Source organism: Poecilia latipinna, unplaced genomic scaffold (genome assembly GCF_001443285.1).
Source record: "Poecilia latipinna isolate Pla-1442-1.1 unplaced genomic scaffold, P_latipinna-1.0 Scaffold1313, whole genome shotgun sequence".
Lineage (NCBI taxonomy): Eukaryota > Metazoa > Chordata > Actinopteri > Cyprinodontiformes > Poeciliidae > Poecilia > Poecilia latipinna.
In genome coordinates this window covers 217,551-235,311 of record NW_015113929.1, presented here as the reverse complement: position 1 = coordinate 235,311, position 17,761 = coordinate 217,551, and the positions used below count along the sequence as shown (strand labels likewise).

The following is a 17,761-nucleotide window of genomic DNA, read 5'->3' as shown; positions in this document are numbered from 1 at the left end:
TATTTATTTTTCTGTTGGGATAGACATAAAGATTGTTATAATCATACCAGAAAAAACTAATAAATTTCCATTCACACTTTTCAGAGGTCACAAAGCATAGCTCTCACAATGTGAGCTGGACTTTAACATGTCAAGAACTTTGCAATAACTTTAATGAAAGTCCTCAGTTTATAGTGATGTTGCTATAAAGTCAGTACAGCTCACATTTATGGAAGATTGGCCAAGCTTTGCTGAAAGAAAGCCATAAAAAGTCAAGATTTCAGTACGAAGGTGCCATGGTCAGACGAAATCAACACAAAACATTTTGGTCTACAAGCAAAACACTAGCAGCACAAAACTTTCATTTTTTATGAGTTGTTGTCCAACCGCATCCAACTTAGAGATAAAGTTTTCACTAATGCCTTGAAGAAAGCGATAAAATGATGGTTTGTAAACTGTCTGAAGAAAGGAACAAGAAGAAAAAGATACGAAAACAATGAAATACTAAATAATTCCTTACCAGGAGAAAAAAAGCAATATTTATATAGCTGTTGTCCATGAGACGTAAATTATTCAAATAGAGAAAACAGCAGATCTGATTGTTGTTTTTCTTCTGCTCATGACCTGACCTGCTGTTTTGTTTACCTGCTGTACGGTGAGACCCTCTGAACATGAGTTTTATTGTTCCTGCAGTCAGCGCTGTCTGAAGAGCCTGGGCTCCGCAGAAAATCCTGGCAACCATTGTGAGTATGTACAGATGGCAAAATATACATCGCACAGGCTTTATAGCTGAACAAACCACATAGCAGACTTTATGTATGATGTAGACTCAATGCTACAAATCACACAGCGCACACAATCCGAACAGTAAGACATAATGGTGGTAGCATTACGGCATTATGTGAGGAGGCTTTTCTTTAATAGGGACAGGGAAGCTGGTTGGAGTTGATGGGAAGAAGGATGGAGCTAAATACTGGGCTATCCGGAAGGAAAACCTTTTAGGGACTCGTGGGCTGATTAAAAGCAAACACCACACATATTTCCTTTTTCATTTCCTTAAAAAAAAAATTGAGACCTGCATATTATTTTCTATCCACTTTACAATGATGAACAACCCAGCATGCCTAGGTGGGCCCCATGTGGGGACAAGGAGGGCAGACTATATGGGTCCCATATGGGTTTGTCCGCGGGTTCCACGATGGCCCCACATGGGTTTGCCCATGTAGGGCCAGAGCCCACATGGGCCCTGCATGGGCCCTATATGGTGGTGGCCCACATGGGTTTTGTCCAATTAGGGCCCATGTAGCACCCATGTGGGCTGTGGCCCTACATGGGCAAACCCATGTGGGGCCATCGTGGAACCCGCGGACAAACCCATATGGGACCCATATAGTCTGCCCTCCTTGTCCCCACATGGGTCCCACCTAGGCATGCTGGCTGGGAATTTGAGCTGGTTTACTGTTAAGTCAGTGGTTGAATCAGCAAAGAACTGTTATATAGCTATAGCTAACTTAAGGTCCACTGTGCTACTTTTGCCTTTGCTAGGATGAATTAGATATTTATTTTAACGCAAGGAATAGAAATCTAGTCAACTTGAGAATAATGAGATTCAAGTCGCCAGCCACTCATTCATTGCAACTCTAGTTTTAATAGTTTTCAGTAAAATGAGCTAAACTCTGATCAAACAGAAGTGGCTTCAGAGGCCTTGCTTCAAATAGACTGCTATGTTGTATGCATGTGTGTGTGTGTGTGTGTGTGTGTGTGTGTGTATTTGTGTGTGTGTGTGTGTGTGTGTGAGTGTTTGTGTGTGTTGAGTTATTACAAATGGTTTGCCAGAAGGAGCTAATTGAGCCCTGAACAATCCGACTATTTGACTTGTCAGAACACTCAAGAATCTGTCACCTAAACTGCGCTGTTTGAGTTCTTTTGCATGTATTTATTACAATGTCAGTATAAGATCTGTCCACAAAATTAGTTCCTTGCTTCCTTCTCTGGAAACAACTCCCGAATGAGACAAAGCATCAGCTAACATGTAACAGGAAATGGTGTGAAGTTCATTAAACTTGGTCCCGGTTTGATTGTAAAACAAGCTGCATGATAAATGGTAGAAAAGAAGAGTTGAACGGTAGAAAGAGGTAATAAAAAAACAAAATGTCATCTCTCCGCTGGAGAGCAGCTCACTGCTCTTTTGCCCCCTCTCTTATTTCCTCTCCTGTGCACTCATATTTTCAGTGGAAGAAAACTTGAGATCCAGATGTTGGACTCTCGCTGCAGATGTGCTTCCATGCAGGCCAAGAAATCCTAACTAGAGTTGTGCACACACGTGAAACTGAGCTTGGACAATTGACATGAACTCATAACTTGGAAAAAAGAAAGGCACATTCACCGACCTACGGCTGCATCTGGGTTTGTAAAAACTCCTGAACAGACCACTGAGACAACCAGACAAACAACTGGACATGAAAGCACCTTGTTCCCAGCGCATTCATGTTTTCTTTTGTACAATTACTCCCTACTGCACTTTATTCACTTAACAGTCAATAACTGCGTCCTTCTTTCAGGCAAGAATAAAACAGGCACAAACACAAGAGCTGCCTAATGGTTCTCAAAATGGCTTAAAATATTAATGTTTTCTCTGTCAACCACTTGCATGCCTCGAAGCCCGTTATTTTAAAAACAAGCTACACTTGAGTGACCTTGGCTGTCTTCAACCAAAGATTTAATGCTTATGGAATAAGTGGCAGCAGTGAAGAGGGCTGAAGCACTCAGAATATATTTACGGGAACATAAATGTAACAAATAAAGCAGTTATTGGCTTTTATTTTGGATTATTTTGCCATTCTGAATTGATGAATTAATGTATGATTAAAGAGAATTAATTAAAAAAACACCATTAATGGCATCTGAAATGCTGTTACATTGTCACTCATGCTGTTAAATGATAAGGTTGTTTTATTGCAGTATTTTTGCATTTCTATTTACAAAAATCTGACCTTTAATTTGAATGATTTCATTTAATAACCTATTAAAAAACTGAGCCGTTTTGTGATTTAAGCTGTGTTTTAACCCTTTCATTCATGAATTATGATCCTTTGTGTCAGGATTTCTTTCCCATTTTTTTATTTTCTTAAGGCATAAAAAAGGTAGGATTTTTTTTTTTTAAATCAATTTTTTTAGATGATCAATTGTAATTTTCTCCAATAACAAAATTATTTGAAAAATACATCAGTAGTATTGTTCTTTAGGGGTTATCTGATGTCACAATATTTTTTCTTTTACCTGCAAGAGTCGTCTGCAGTAGAAGGAGGGACCGGGTCGGTTGGCATGGCTTTTTTGTCTGTCGGCCATATTGGATTTAACAAAAATAATTTCTTACATTTGCAGCTGATGGCCAGCAGTTGATAGCGTATTTTATGATGCATTAGTGTCCACTTCAGTGGTCTGTGTGCATTTATAACATAAAAATCCACAAGAAGCACAAGAAAATGTCTTTTAGATAGCTGTCCACTGTAGTGACCATTATGCATGAAAGGGTTAAGTGGATTTTACGATCTAGGAGCTAAAGTGCAGCAAAGAGTAGCATCTTATTGTCACCCAGTGCTCTTAACAATTAGATGCTATATATCAACTCACTGGGAAGCATAAAAAAAGAAACATTTTCTGTTCTACCACCAAAATGTAAATGTGTGGAGTTTGTTTTTCCTAAAACTGAAAAAGGAATGTTATTGGATCTTTAAAAACGTGGATAATTCAAAGCATTTAACACATGAGCGTACTATGAGCGTACTTTATCAGGACTTTCAATAGCTGTGGATGGTGCTGCATTTGGCTCCAGGCAATAAAAAGAAATTGACATTCTGTAACCATCTTTCTTTTCAAAGACAACTATTTGTTCCCTTTTTTTTTTTTTATTTGCATCAAAGGAAAATGCCACAGATAACCCAGTTTGACAGGTATAAATTTGTGCCACTGCTCTGAAACCCAGAATCTAGAAGCACTATATTCAAGCACCACTTTTCATCCACAAAAATGTGTCCGTGCTTGAGAGCAAGAATATATATATGTATATATATATATATATATATATATATATATATATATATATATATATATATATAATTTAAGAAAAAATATGTCCCTGCCCTGGATATCTCAAAGTCTATTTATTGTTCATGCCTAAGTTTTTTTTATTTTTTTTTTTAGAAATAATAATTTGATAAACTTCTCACATTGTGGTCGTACATCTACAGGCACTGATTGTTAATTTAGGGTTTGGAAAGCTGCTAGTTGGCATGTATCAGTCAGGTCCTGTTTCTTTTCTCCACAGGAGTAGAAATCACCTGACTGGCAATCATACAATGGCTGACGATAACCCTGAACCTCAGCTAGCCGTTCAATTCATCTCTGATGCGGCAAGAAAAAAAACGGTCAAAGGTATGTTTGCAAGAAAAACATAAAAAAGTAAAATAGATTAGTTTAGACGCGGAAAAAAATCACCTAATTAGAACAAATGAAAGCGGTCTACTCCATCCTATCGGCCCCCCTCACTCCTCCCTTCAGAGGTACAAACACTTCCTCATTTCTTAATCTTGCTGCTCGCTGCTGTCATCCACCACATTACGGAGACACATAAGCACAACAAAATAGTCCTGTCGCCAAAACTACACGCACCAATACACACACAAAGCACACCAGCATATGGGTCAGATTTAATCGCCATAATTTCATTTCCCCCCTCATCAGCGCCAAGCCAGATAGACTAAGTCCCATTTGTAACCACCGCAGCGCTACTGGAAGGAAATATACCAGATAAGAGGACTCTTGTAATAAGCTGGCTGTGTGGATCAGATAAATGAAGAGAGCTTTTTTTGCTAGTTAGTTGGAGAAATGTATTGTAGTAGTGTAGAAACCCTGAACTGTGTAGCTTGAGGATAAAAAAAAAAACTAATTGGAGAAACAAATTAACTTTGTTGATTGGTTGCAAGATTAAGGAAGCTCCCAGGAAATGACTCAGTCACCTGGGAAATCTTGTCAGGAGATCGCATTGTGATGTCAAGGCAAATAAGCATAACACCTTGTATTGTTTTAGAGTGAAGTTTAAACCTTGTCATCATGAGCATGATTGTCATATGATTGTCATATTAATTTTTAGCTTTAAATGATTTATTTATATCAGATCTTTTTTTAGCATTTGAATGATTAGTTTACCTCTTACACCCTCAGGGGGTATAAATAAATTTAAACTTAACATTTTGGGCAAAACCTTTATGCGGAATAGTTTTTGAAAGATCAAAGCCTCTTTTAGCGGATAATAAAAAATAAAAAAAAATGTAAAGGCACGTGGAGCCTTTGTTTACAGAGCGAGCCGAGGTCACGTGGCAGCTGGACCCACCGGTGGGTCCGTCGGGTTCTAGGGGTTAAAGGGCCAGTGTTAGACCAGCTTCACCAGCTGATCAAAGACCTACCTGGAGTGTTGCTTTGATTCTTTCATGCATGTTTGAGAAATCCTTTAAACTCCCATGGCAACCATTGATTTGTGGGTGGGCTGCGCACCACCCACTGCTGCTCCAAGGAGGAGTTTCCAAGCTTTTGAGCTTCCGCCTCACAGAGCAGCCCTCCCTGTGACTCCCCCACTCAGCTCCTTCAGACTAGCCAGCAGCAATTAGAAAATATCTGGTGCAACTGCGCACCTGCTGAGCTCCTTCTACGAGGTACTTCTCATTGAAAAGCTGGTAAAAACATTGCTAAAGGGTTGATAGAGGAGCAATGATGTGATGACTTCCTGAAGGCAGAGTTTCAGAAAGGAGTTTCTTAAAGAGACAGGCCAAACATCAAGGTGCTAAATTGTATATATCGGATATCTTTTAGCTGATGTTTGATATATACAGCACTTTTATAACTGAAGGTAGCTTACATAGTTACTTGATTGTACTATAAAATCACTCTGTTTGTCTGGAAAACACAAAATACTGGCTTTTGGTTACAATCGGTTTGTAATCAAGACCATTGTGTTATGCTAATTTATCTATTTAAAAATCAGTTGTAATGTGTGTTTGAATCACTGTACTGCCAGAACAGCCAGTGTTATCTAAATCCAATCATCTGACCCAAACGGTTACTCTTAAGTTAATGTATCTTATTCTATAAATGAAGGTTAAATTGGTTAAATAATACGGTATGACTAGTAATTTAGGGCAAATTGTGTTTCTTTGTTTTCAGTCATTATTTCAACCTTTCTCCAAATGACAGGTGAAGATGAGCACCAGCTCCACTGTGACCTTGTAAGGATAATCGGGTAGAGATGATAGTTTTAATGGATATTTATACTAAATTGTAATGTTATTAAAAAAATGTATAGTAAATTACTTCACAATGAAAAAAATATATAATTAATTCACAATAAATCATCCTTAGGAAGTAAGAAGTCCTATTAACAGCTATTATACTGCTCAGCAACAGTATAACAGTAGACATGTTTCTGGTTTTATTCAATGAACTACACACACCATCTAGATTATTTAAAGCACCTTCCCTTATTGCATGTTGATTCAGAATCAAAAAAAGGAGGAGAGACTGTTTCCGTCTCTTTTTCTGTTCTTCTGAAAGAAAATTAGTGTTCTTGTGAGGCCACTGAATTGGTATAATTACATGGGTTTAAATGCAAATTTACAATGTGCCTATTAATTCTATTCTGTTCATTTCAAATGACTGACTGCACTTAATTAAATCAGATTGATTAGACCTTTTCAAGACTTTCCCTTTACAGCCACATAATTATGACAAATAGAGCCACTTGACACCAAATGCAGAGGACTAGGCTTTCTTTTTCTCTGCCAGTCAGGGTCTTTCAAGTCCTCGCGAAGGGCGGGCGACCAGAATGTCAAAATGGGACAGCGCATTATTCTCAAGGCACGATGTTTATTTTTACAGTCAGTTAAGGCTTCTGACCTGTTGTTCTCGTCTTTACCAAACCGTTCGTGAAAACATTACATCAGCCATTACCTCTACCCACACAGCAGCTCCATTCAAACACCCCCGGCCTCCCGTTTCATGTCTCGGCGCAGATTGTGCTTGTTCCATTTTACGATGTTCCTCATCATTACACCCACACGCTCTGCGGAAATGGGTGACCATCTCGATTAATGAATGCTGGTTGGAAGATTTCGACTTGGTCTTTGCCTTAAAATAGAAATGGAAAAATCGAAAGGGAAAAACTGTGAAATATGGGAGACATCAAGTTTTTGTGTGTCGACTTTTTCATCTTGAAGTATGAAGTATTTTCTGGACTTTGATATGTAAGAACATATTTTTTACTTTAAGGTGAACTTGTATTAATCTGTCAGTCAATGGACCATCCAGACTGATTACATACATCCATACTGCAGATTCAGAACAATTCAGAAGCTGTTAAAAAGTTTTGATATTATAAGGAATTTTGACACCCTGTAAAAAAAAAAAGACCATAGAAAGATTTTTTTTTTAAAGCTGAATACCTGCATAAATCTTTTAACATTATTTTCAATCAAGATTTGAAACAAAGGTGTTGAGAGGACAAAGACAAATAAGATTAATAGTTAAGCAAGTAACCAAAAAAAAAAAACAAAAATAAACAAGTGCATAACATAAAATTTAGAAAGCAGCGCCCCAGGACCTGGCGAGTTAATGGCTAAAAAGGCTCCTGCTCCTCAAGTGTTTTTCTGAGCTTTGATTGCAATTTGGAGGAAGAATTATCTCATCGGGGTGTGTGGGCGGAGGGAGGTCGGCTCTGGCTGTGAAGTGCTTGTCATTACCAAGATTTTTCCCTTTCTATTTTCTCTTTGTCTTAGTCTTTTCCCCTCTCCCTTTTGTTAAAGAGACAGCCAGTCTCCTGATACAGGCGGGTCCTATTCAAAGTGCTAGTGCCGTGTCTTTGCATATTATAAGAAGATACAAAAATATTCATTCTTGCTCAGCGGTCTACTCATCAACTTTTTTTTTTTTCCAGACTAGTTTTAGCATTTAAACTAGCAAATTAACTTCAAACCTGTGCTAAATTCACAAAAAGCACACAGAGTAGCATAGAGCTTACCTTATTGCATTACTGCAACCAATTTGTGGAAAAAAAACCCAGTGTGATTCTACTTCCTCTTATATTGTTTCTTACCAAAATGTGATTCCCAAAGAGCTAACTTCTAAAATTAGCCATACAGATTTAAGCTAAAACAGAAGGTGAGCAAATTAACGCTTATATGAACGTCACAAGAAAAGGTGGGATCAAAAGCAAGTTTATTTATATTTAACCATTCAAACTCTATGCAATCCAAAGTGATTTTCAGTTCATAAATGAAAAGATGGAAAATATCCAACCGAACAACCTTCCTATTTCTGAATAAATACTGTTTTACTGATCCACAGTGACTCCACGCTGCCAAAGTGTTAAGTAGTTGGTGTACATCACAATGAAAGAAAATGTAATCTACTTGGATTCAGTGAAAGCAATGCAAAAAGCTAAGGGCTGAAATACCAAAACCAAGATGGACAGTCTGGCACTGAGTGGGAGCACTGCTAGTCTTCATGTACGGCGATTGATTAGTTAATGGTTAGCAGATAAATTCCCGCCCTTGCAGGTAATTGTTGCCGCAGAGACACAGCAGAGGGACTAAAACACAGAACTCAGACGATTACCAGAGAATCATGAGAAATACTTGAAGGATGACCAAAGACTTTTGAACTGAAACATATAAATTAGTTCTTCTCGTCAACAACCCATCTCACCTCACCTGACTGACTCTTCTCTTCCTTTCTTTCTTTCTATAGCCTTTCATTTCTTTTCCTGTGTAATCTCTTACTTTAATGACTTTTTTTCCTCAAATGCCGACGGCACTCAGGTCATGATATTTCCCGTTAATTACTGTGCCACATTATCAGCATAAAGTACCTCTGTCACTATTCTAATTATGTGGTTCCGATTGCTCTGACATATAATTTCAGCCGCTGATATACATTGGGAGCTTTTTCGTGCACAAAAGGCAAGAAGAATAAAGAATTGGGTTTCACTGAAGAAACTGATTTTAACATTTAACTGTCAGTTGTTTGTCAGAGGAATGACATTTATTGTAAGGTCTAGGTTTCATCTGTAGCATTTAAAATAAGACCAAAAAAAATTGCCTGCAAAACGACGTGTAGTTGGTGCATGTTTTTCTCAGCTTCGGTTATTATTTTCTGTGATGCGTTTCAAAATGTCATGTCAAACATTTCTATTAAAGAAGGATTTTTATATATAATTTCATGTTTATCTGTACAGTGTCGGAGAGAAAAAAAAAAAAAAAGAATGACCAGACATTTGCCGTACAAGTCTGCTTTTGTCTTGAAAACGAATAAACGCAACAGATATAAATGCTGTAAATTTCCTGCTGAAAACAAAAAAAGGTAAGAGCATCAATATGTGCATGACTGCTTTATTGTAGCTTAGAGACAGCCTGTGTGTGGCTTGGCAGTCTGGTGGCTTTTGCAAGAGATTATGTGAAGGTAGAATGCAGTCAGATCTGTTGCAGCCTTCAGGTGGTTATAGCATTCTTATCGTCTGAAATAGATGCTTTGCCCATAATTTTAGGGAGCTGTGAGCAACAGGTAATACACAGGTCACTTTAGAGATCAGTATTGTTTTTAGATATTGTTTTTTATAAACTATAACTTTAATTTGAACTCCTTTACTTTATTCCTGTTTGTTCATTAATCTCTAACAAACCTCTGAGACCTTCACAGAGCATATGGAATGTAAATGCTCTCAAGTACATGTGTCTGTCAAATTTCTGCTTGTAAAAATATGCATGTATTTCTTTGTATTTCTATATCGCACCAATTCTTAGTAATATACATCAAAATTTATGATTGAAACATGTTGTATTGGTTACTTGATGTTATTTATTAAATTTAATTCCAAACTCATGTGTTATAGTAGGAAGTCAGTAATAGTATTTCTGATACTGCCTGCTAGCTAAAGTCAGACCAAACAATGCAGGTTATTCTTGTTAATGATGTTATATCAGGGCATTTTGATGTGTGATTTATCAACAAACCCATTTTATATAATAAGTCATAATTCAAAGTGTCTAATAGTATAATAAGGGTATCACTCAAAGATGATCAGTTTCTGTAGAGAACTTACTGGGACTTTAGTTTGAAGTCGTAGATAGAGTCCATCTGTACTGTAGTTGAATCAATGCTTTGTTTCTGCCAAAGTTCGAGGACGAAGCATCATAAATTTTAAAAGCTCACCGATGTTCCAGCAGTCAAATCCAAGTTTACCTTGGCTGGAATAAGTTTGTCAGCTTTTCCACACTGCACAGCAAAGAATAAATAAACTACACACCGCAGTAAATCTAATACAGGCACTTTGATTAATGAATTCTCGCATCGTTTGTGAGGCTTTTCCTGTTCATAAAAACCATCCTGCTTACTGTTTAACTAAACCCAAGTTAAAATTTGGTTTACGGTTTCATACAAACAACAGAATATAGGGCTTCTGGGTGTTCCCAGTTTCAGCAGGCTAGCTCTCATCAGCAGCCCATTTTTACTTGTCAGTGTTTCTCTCAAACCATTGTGGAATTCTTTTCACTGGGATCAGACTGGGATGGAGCGAGGCGGACATGGAGGCCGTATTTACACCATGTGGGTTCTTTGCAGTGGTCCCTCCTTTAATGTACCTATTAAAGACACTGAAGTGGTGGTGGTGTTGGACATTTTCCCTTTTTTTTTTTTTTTTTTAACTATTGTGAACACTCTTTGAACCTTTGTATGTTTTCATTGGCGGTCTCTATTTTTTTGTGCCTCACCATTTTCTTCTATTCAGACCAAAACTATTACACACTGACAAGGAGTTTGATAGTTACACCACTTTAGATTGTGAAATGTTCTGAAGAACCACTGGAGAGCCAACTGTTTTTTTTTTTTCAGAGAACAGAGAAGATAGAAAAATTCACAAGTAAGAATGTGATCTTTTTTTTTTTTTTTTTTAATTAGTTGGAGTGGGATGAAATGGGCTGATCCTTTACTTTTTTATGTTCAAATGGTGCAAAATCAAACTTCACTGCTTGATTTGATACTTGTAACTTTAAGGATATATGAGGTCATGCAAGTGAGAAAAGAACGACATTAAACTGGAAGTGTTAATGTTTTATTTTTGGTAAGAAATTCTTTAACATGACACAGAAATATGATGTTTTTGCTGCATAAAATGCCAGATTTAATATTAGTATGCAGTTGTACTGGACTAACTGTTAACATTTAATTATCTTATTATGCTGCATATTATCTAATCCCATGGTTTTCAATCTGAATTACGAGTACCACTGGTTGCACTTGATGTGATCTTTTGTGGTCCTGTGAAGAAATGCTTTTATTTTATTATTTGTAAGTTAAATAAAAACAAGGAACTATGATATAGTTCTCATAAGCGCCAATAAACAAAAATACGATTTACTGAAGCAAATGTTTGTTTAATTAGAAACTTCTCAAAAGACTTAATTTATTACAATAGCTGTTTTTTTTCTGTGTAAAAGGGAAACAGATTGGATGTTGAAGTTGTTGAGAAATGTCTGCTTTTACCACTTGCAATTAAAACTTCACAGGGCATTTTTGTTAATTGTCTTTTGTCTTTCTTGTATTGTTTTTATTTTTAGAAGTCATGACAACATCGAAAAATACTCCAATTATGCCTCAGTTTGTAAAATCTTTGTCTGCGTGGCAGTAGCTCTAAAAATCTACCAGTGATACTTGCTATTAAAAAAGTTTGCAAAACACTATTCTAATCCAAACAAAATAAAATGACTAAAATTACAATTCAGCAGATACGACAAGTAGCATGAGGATAGCTTGTATTATACATTACTGTATGCCATGTTTAATTAAAATGACCCTGTCTGCTTTGGTTTATGTGCTTCAGGGTTATCAATTGATTGTAATTGATCTAAATATAGAGGCAGTCCTGAGGCAGAGTACGTTGGCAGCTATTTAAAACCAAGGGATAATCAGATTTAGATTTTTTGTGTGAGTCTATTGTTGCCACTAATGAATCTTTTTAGCTGATTTGACATGGAAAATAACATATTCCAAAAATAAGAATACAATTAAAAAATATATATCTATTTGCTCCACTGAGCTAGCTAGTCCTGCGACTTATGGTCACGTGCAACGTATACAGTTTTTCCCCTTTCATCTAAACATATTTGGAAAACCAGGGCTTAAATCTACTTCTGTCATGAGTGGCAAGATGAAATTTAAAGCAGTAATTTTAAAGCAATTGTTCTCATTGAGAAGAATATATTCCATATTTTACAGACTAATACTTTTAGTAATCTTTCTTGATCAGCCACACAATCTGCCCAGTTAGAGCCTGCAGTCAGCTTTTTAACAGACTTCCTGTTTGTAGCTTGCCAGCTGTACTTTTTAAGCCATTGTTACCTTAAATATGGGTGATGGGTGACGGTCTTTTAGCTTCCAAAAAAAGCAACTATTACATTTTCCTTATGCCAGTGGACAGCAACAGGAAATTGTAATAATTTAAAAATCTCCACATACAACTGCATCCCATGTTTTTTTTTGTTGTTGTTTTTTGTTCATATCTGTCCATTTCTTGGATAAACTTGGAATAAAACCAATGCATCAGCAGCCAACAGGAGTAAAGACTAAAGTAACTTCTTAGTAGGCGTGTACATGTTGTGATGGTGCTGCAAGTGACAAAGAAAATCAGACATACTGAATGTAATGCAATGTTCTACACCAAGGTAGCCATATTGGCATAAGTACATAAAAACATGCTACTGTAGTGTACTCAACTATTACGCCATGATTACTACCCAAGGCTATATATTTTGTACAGAAACCTTCTATTGATAATACTCCACTTACCATGATGACTTCTCAATGCCTTCGCTGATGTAAGGAGATGGAGATGAATTATTTGAAAGGAATGAGAAACGGTAGCAGCTGTCTCTCTATGTGGTTGCACCACTTTTTGTGGACATGTGTGCATAAATATGCACATAATAGCCGTTTGAAGCAGTAAAAAGACAAAAAAATGGAAGTGTATAGGAAGTGGTGTTTTTTTCCCCTCTACTCTTGTGTGTGAGCGTGACACGGATGTGTGTTTTCAGCCTTTGATGACCTACTCGTGATGCTGCTGTGAGTGGAGTGACCCGACTGTACTCATTAAAACCAATGGGACGGATCATTCTCCACTAATTGTTTTCCACTGACAAATGGTTCCTCCGACTCTCAGACTGCTGCAGGGGCCGCCGTGCAGCTCCAACACGCCAACTTTACTAATGAGAACTGCCGATAAGTAAGTGTGTGTCTGTCCGTGTGTGTGAGCTGTCGTTTTACTGCATGTTTGTGTGCGCGCACAAGCGCATGTATCTGCGGTGCCAGCTTCCCTCACTGTGCAGCAAGTCAGAAACATTGCTAAATAAGGCTCAACATAAGCCATTAAGACATTTTTCTGTTGTCAATCACCGCGACAGCAAGATATTGTTAACAAGTAAAGTAGTCCATTGAACTGCTTAATAAGTCAACATTTACATCACAGCAGATTTTATTTAAAAGTGTAGATGACAGTCATTTGGGTAAAAGAAATTCTGTGTTTCGTTCGCGCTTGTAAAATGTATTTTTTTTTTTTTATACAGAAAAGAATTAGCGGCTTTAATCTTAGAATTCTAATTCTGTGTCAATCTATGTGCAACATTTTGTCAACCGTGTGTTGGCATATAAAAATAATGACAACCATTTCTTCTATGCTGCAGGATTTGTAAATGTACATTTTATCCACACTGAAAGTCAAATTGGGTAGATTTGAGTTTTAAGACTGGATCTTTTTTCTGATGGTGAATCAAAAAAAATTAAACAATTCTGATTCTCAAAAAAAGTCAAAATTCTGAGACTAAATACAAAAGTCAGAATTCAGACTACTGGTCGTCAAAATGAGTTTTGTAGCGTGACAAATAAAAAAAAAAAAGTATATTTCATAAACTAAGGCCCAAAGTGACAACATTTTAAGAGTGTGGTGTTTTGCTGAATTCAGTAGATGCACACCTCTCTTTTCCCGGTCTCTGTGATTCACACCTGTTCCATGCTCCACTGGGCGATTGTGAATCCTATTAGGGGACGCCCCTCTGCACCCTCACACCCCCTCCCCGTCCACACTACCTGGCACTAATCCATCAGAGGGGCAGTCAGGCTGTGCGCCGCCCCACAACCACCCATCCCTGATACCCGCCAGTGCCCAGTGCTTCAGCAGAGGCCCCAGCTGGGGGACCGCCACAGCTTGGTCATTATCAGATGACGGATAGCTTCATATCAGGTGTGTAATGCGAGCGAACATTGGCGAGGGCCATCTGGCTGATGATTCGGGGGAAGTCGGAAGTAAGGCCTGCGAGTGAGGTATAGCGGGGCTGGGTGATGATGATGGATGGGGCCAGGGCCATCACCGCCAATCACAGCAATGCTTGGCAGTGACCGTATATACAGTGTAAGTTACTGAAAGCCAGAAGTTTGCACAAACGGCTAAGCACTTGATGTTGGGTGTATGTAACTTCTCAACCCTGGTTCCACAGATAAAAGAAATGAATGCGTATGTCCTTCAACTATTTTTTTTTTTTTCTCCTACTGTCCTGAAGGTATCGTTCAGCTGCTTTAACAAAATGTGTCCAATTGTTCAACTCATTGTTTCTTGGACATGCTGATAAGGAGTCAGGAATAAAACGATGAGTCATGGTTGTTTGGCAGCCACGTACTTCTCATTGGATGTCAATCTGATTTTCTGGTTACTGACTAAAATCTGTGCTTCGAAGACATTTTCTGCTGTAAAAAACTCACTCAAGCCAATCTGAACGTATTATCTGCAGTCACCTGTCAGAGTTGCTTACTGTGTAGTAATGCTGCTTCTTCATATGAAATGAAAACCTTCAGTTTTAAACCAATTAATAGGAAACATTTCTATACACTCTTTGATCAGCCCTTCAGTACATTTTGATTGCAGTCAAGAGGAGGTTTCTTCTCCACTGGTTCAGGGTCATCCAGCTGGATGGAGATGAAACTGGCAGCTGAGACTCTGGAATTCGATTGAAATTGAAATTTTATGACGAACACCTAGAAAGGAGGAAGTCGGCTCACAAACTTGGGTACCATTTGGCTCAGGAGGTTAAATCTCCAGACTGAGAAGACTTTGTGTAGCCGAAAATTATTTCATACTCTGAGCTGTTTAATTAGCAAAAAAAAAAAAAAAGTAAACCAAAGGAGGCCGCCTTAAGCTCTCAGTCACAATGACAGTTTTGGAAACACATGAATGGATCATTAACAGTTCATTCCAAATGAACTGTTAAGGATTCAGTTCCAACTGAGGATCTATACTAAAAAAAAAACCATTTTTGCAGATTCCCCCCCCCCTGCAGTCCGTTAACTAGAATCTGTATTCTGTCACCTTACAATGAGTTCCTGTTCCCGAGGCTTGTCTTCACGTAGCGCTCATTGTAAAACAATTCACAGCTTTTTTACTTGCGCTTTGCCGTGTGACATCTGTCTAAATCAGAAGTAATTTCGCTGATCTGTTTGGGAGCAACTGTGTTCAGAGGGCTGCTTTAGTTAAAGAAATAAAAATGTAGCTGCTAGGACTGGAAGCTGCTTCGTGTGCGTACATGTGGCAGCGTCGGGGTCAGTGGTCATGGTAGTGGGATGCTTTTATCGGGTTTTAGGTATCAGCAGAATAAAAATAGTTTGCTACTGTTCATTTTAGAATGAGTTTAATTCAGATTTTTTTATTTTTTCCATTTAAATCATTAAGTCTTTCTCCAGTTTGCGTTTTTGCTAAACTTCTAAAACTGTCTTAAATTCATCTTGTGCATTTTGTGGTATTTGATGCCTTCCAGAGACTTTCTTTGATCCTCTCTGCACCTGGTTAAGTCTACAACTACCCCACTCCTTCCACCCCCTGAACCCACTAATTCAATCCCGTTTGCAGTTACGTATCTGCCTGTTCATCCTCATCTACAAACAACTGTCAAAGCAGGCACGGATAAAATGTTTATCAAAAAGTACTGAACCCCACCTGAATCAGCTTCGGAGGTACATGAAAATATTATTCAGTCATACTTAGACCCGTTTTAACCATTATTGCTCTCAGTAAATACGTTTAGGCTGCAGAGAAAACTTCCCACTATTATAAACTTCAGTTTTAATTTGTATTTACAACGATGGTAAACGCAAATAAGTAAGTTATTACCAAGGGACGTGGAACAAAACTTCAAAGTAAACAATTTGCATGAAACCTTTTAGATTGGAGTTATGTTTATTAAGAGCTACTGCAAAAATGTTTCACTATAACGATCGTAACTATAAATGGCATGATGGGTTAGTTCATTAATCAGTTGAAATTCATGCAGCCTTAAAATTTAAGGGTATGCACAGCAATTTAGAGGTACGTGACAATAAAAGGACGAGATGATAATAAATGGAAAAGTGAGCATTAAATGGTCAGAGTAATATTAGTTAAGATATTATTTTTATTAGTTATGACAGGAATAATATAATTGTTTACAGATATTCATACTAAAAGAGCCAATAGACGAGGAAAAAAGTTTAAAAAATGTCTGCATGTTGGCAAATAATGTTCTGGGATCAACCTCCAGATATCGTACACTATAAAAAACATTTTCTGTCAGACTGGATAGCAAAAACAATAACAATTATTTTGAATTTCTTCCACTCGCATGCCGACATTTGCTTTTCAGTCCTGCAACCCAAAAGAGGCTGAATTGAAAAACAAACCACAAAAATACGACGAACATGTGCTCAAGTCTAAATGAGGGGGACGGGGGGGGGCGGAGGGGGCGGATGCTGTATATCTCACATGGAGTTCTGGGCACTATAACCTGCTATTGTGAGGCATTATTTTCCTGCATTGTGATTTTAAAGTTACTGTATGCTGTCAAGATGCTTGCACTGCACTCTGTGCAAGTTGGAAACTCTCATTTTTATTCTCCAGGAATAAGGTGAGGCTGTCAGTTTTCGCCCACTTACCTCTCCTTTGCAACAAGCCAGAGTGTGGGCTGGATTCTGTAATACCTCAGTGAATAAGATACCTCTCCAGACCCGGTGCCTGTATGTGATGCTGCACTGCAGCTGCTATCCCATTATGCATTCAGGCTTTTTTTTTTTTCTCCCCACATTCTCTCTACTAATCTTTTCCATTTAGAAAGTTGCTGTGGGAGAAAAAAAGAAGGCTGATCTTATTTTCAAATGTTTAGAAATTGAGTGAGATTGTCTTTTGTTATAGCAAGTTTAATATGCAAATATGTAATTCTTTTACAACTGGGAATGTTACTACATTTTGTTCAAACTGTTATTTGGAGGAAAGGTAGAAAAAATAAAAAAATATCCCAAAGAATTCTGGTGAACATTTTTTAAGGTGTTAACACAATCCCTGACCTGTTCAATGAAACTAATTGACCCTGTGAAAGCCAGGTTTTTTTTTTTGTTTGTTTTTTTCCCTTGACAGAATAACTGATTGTCTGGATCAGTGCTGTTTTTCTTTCTTTTCTATTAGAGATTCATGAGAATTTTTCTCTCTAAATCACTTGGGAGAATCTCAGAAAACCGATGTCACCTTGGATGAGACTCTCAAGAAAGAATCTGCTCCCTGGTGCACCCTCAGTTTTTTTTTTTTTTCTTGATAATGAGTTTTCTGACCAATTCAATGTCCTGAGGAATTTACCCTTCCAAGAATGCTCTCAAGTAAAGGTCTTCAATTCCA

General features: G+C 37.6%; 1 long non-coding RNA gene across 3 annotated transcripts; it reads left to right on the top strand.

The window, feature by feature from the left end:
* Positions 1-909: 909 nt before the first annotated feature.
* Positions 910-17,761, top strand: LOC106961568 (uncharacterized). Of its 3 annotated transcripts, XR_001427800.1 has the most exons (5): positions 910-987; positions 2,212-2,385; positions 13,113-13,300; positions 14,116-14,314; positions 17,557-17,761. It is a non-coding gene; the product is annotated as an uncharacterized LOC106961568 (long non-coding RNA). The 3 variants fall into 3 exon arrangements; XR_001427799.1 differs by lacking the exons at positions 910-987; positions 2,212-2,385 and adding an exon at positions 9,273-9,387; XR_001427801.1 differs by lacking the exons at positions 910-987; positions 2,212-2,385; positions 14,116-14,314 and adding an exon at positions 9,273-9,387.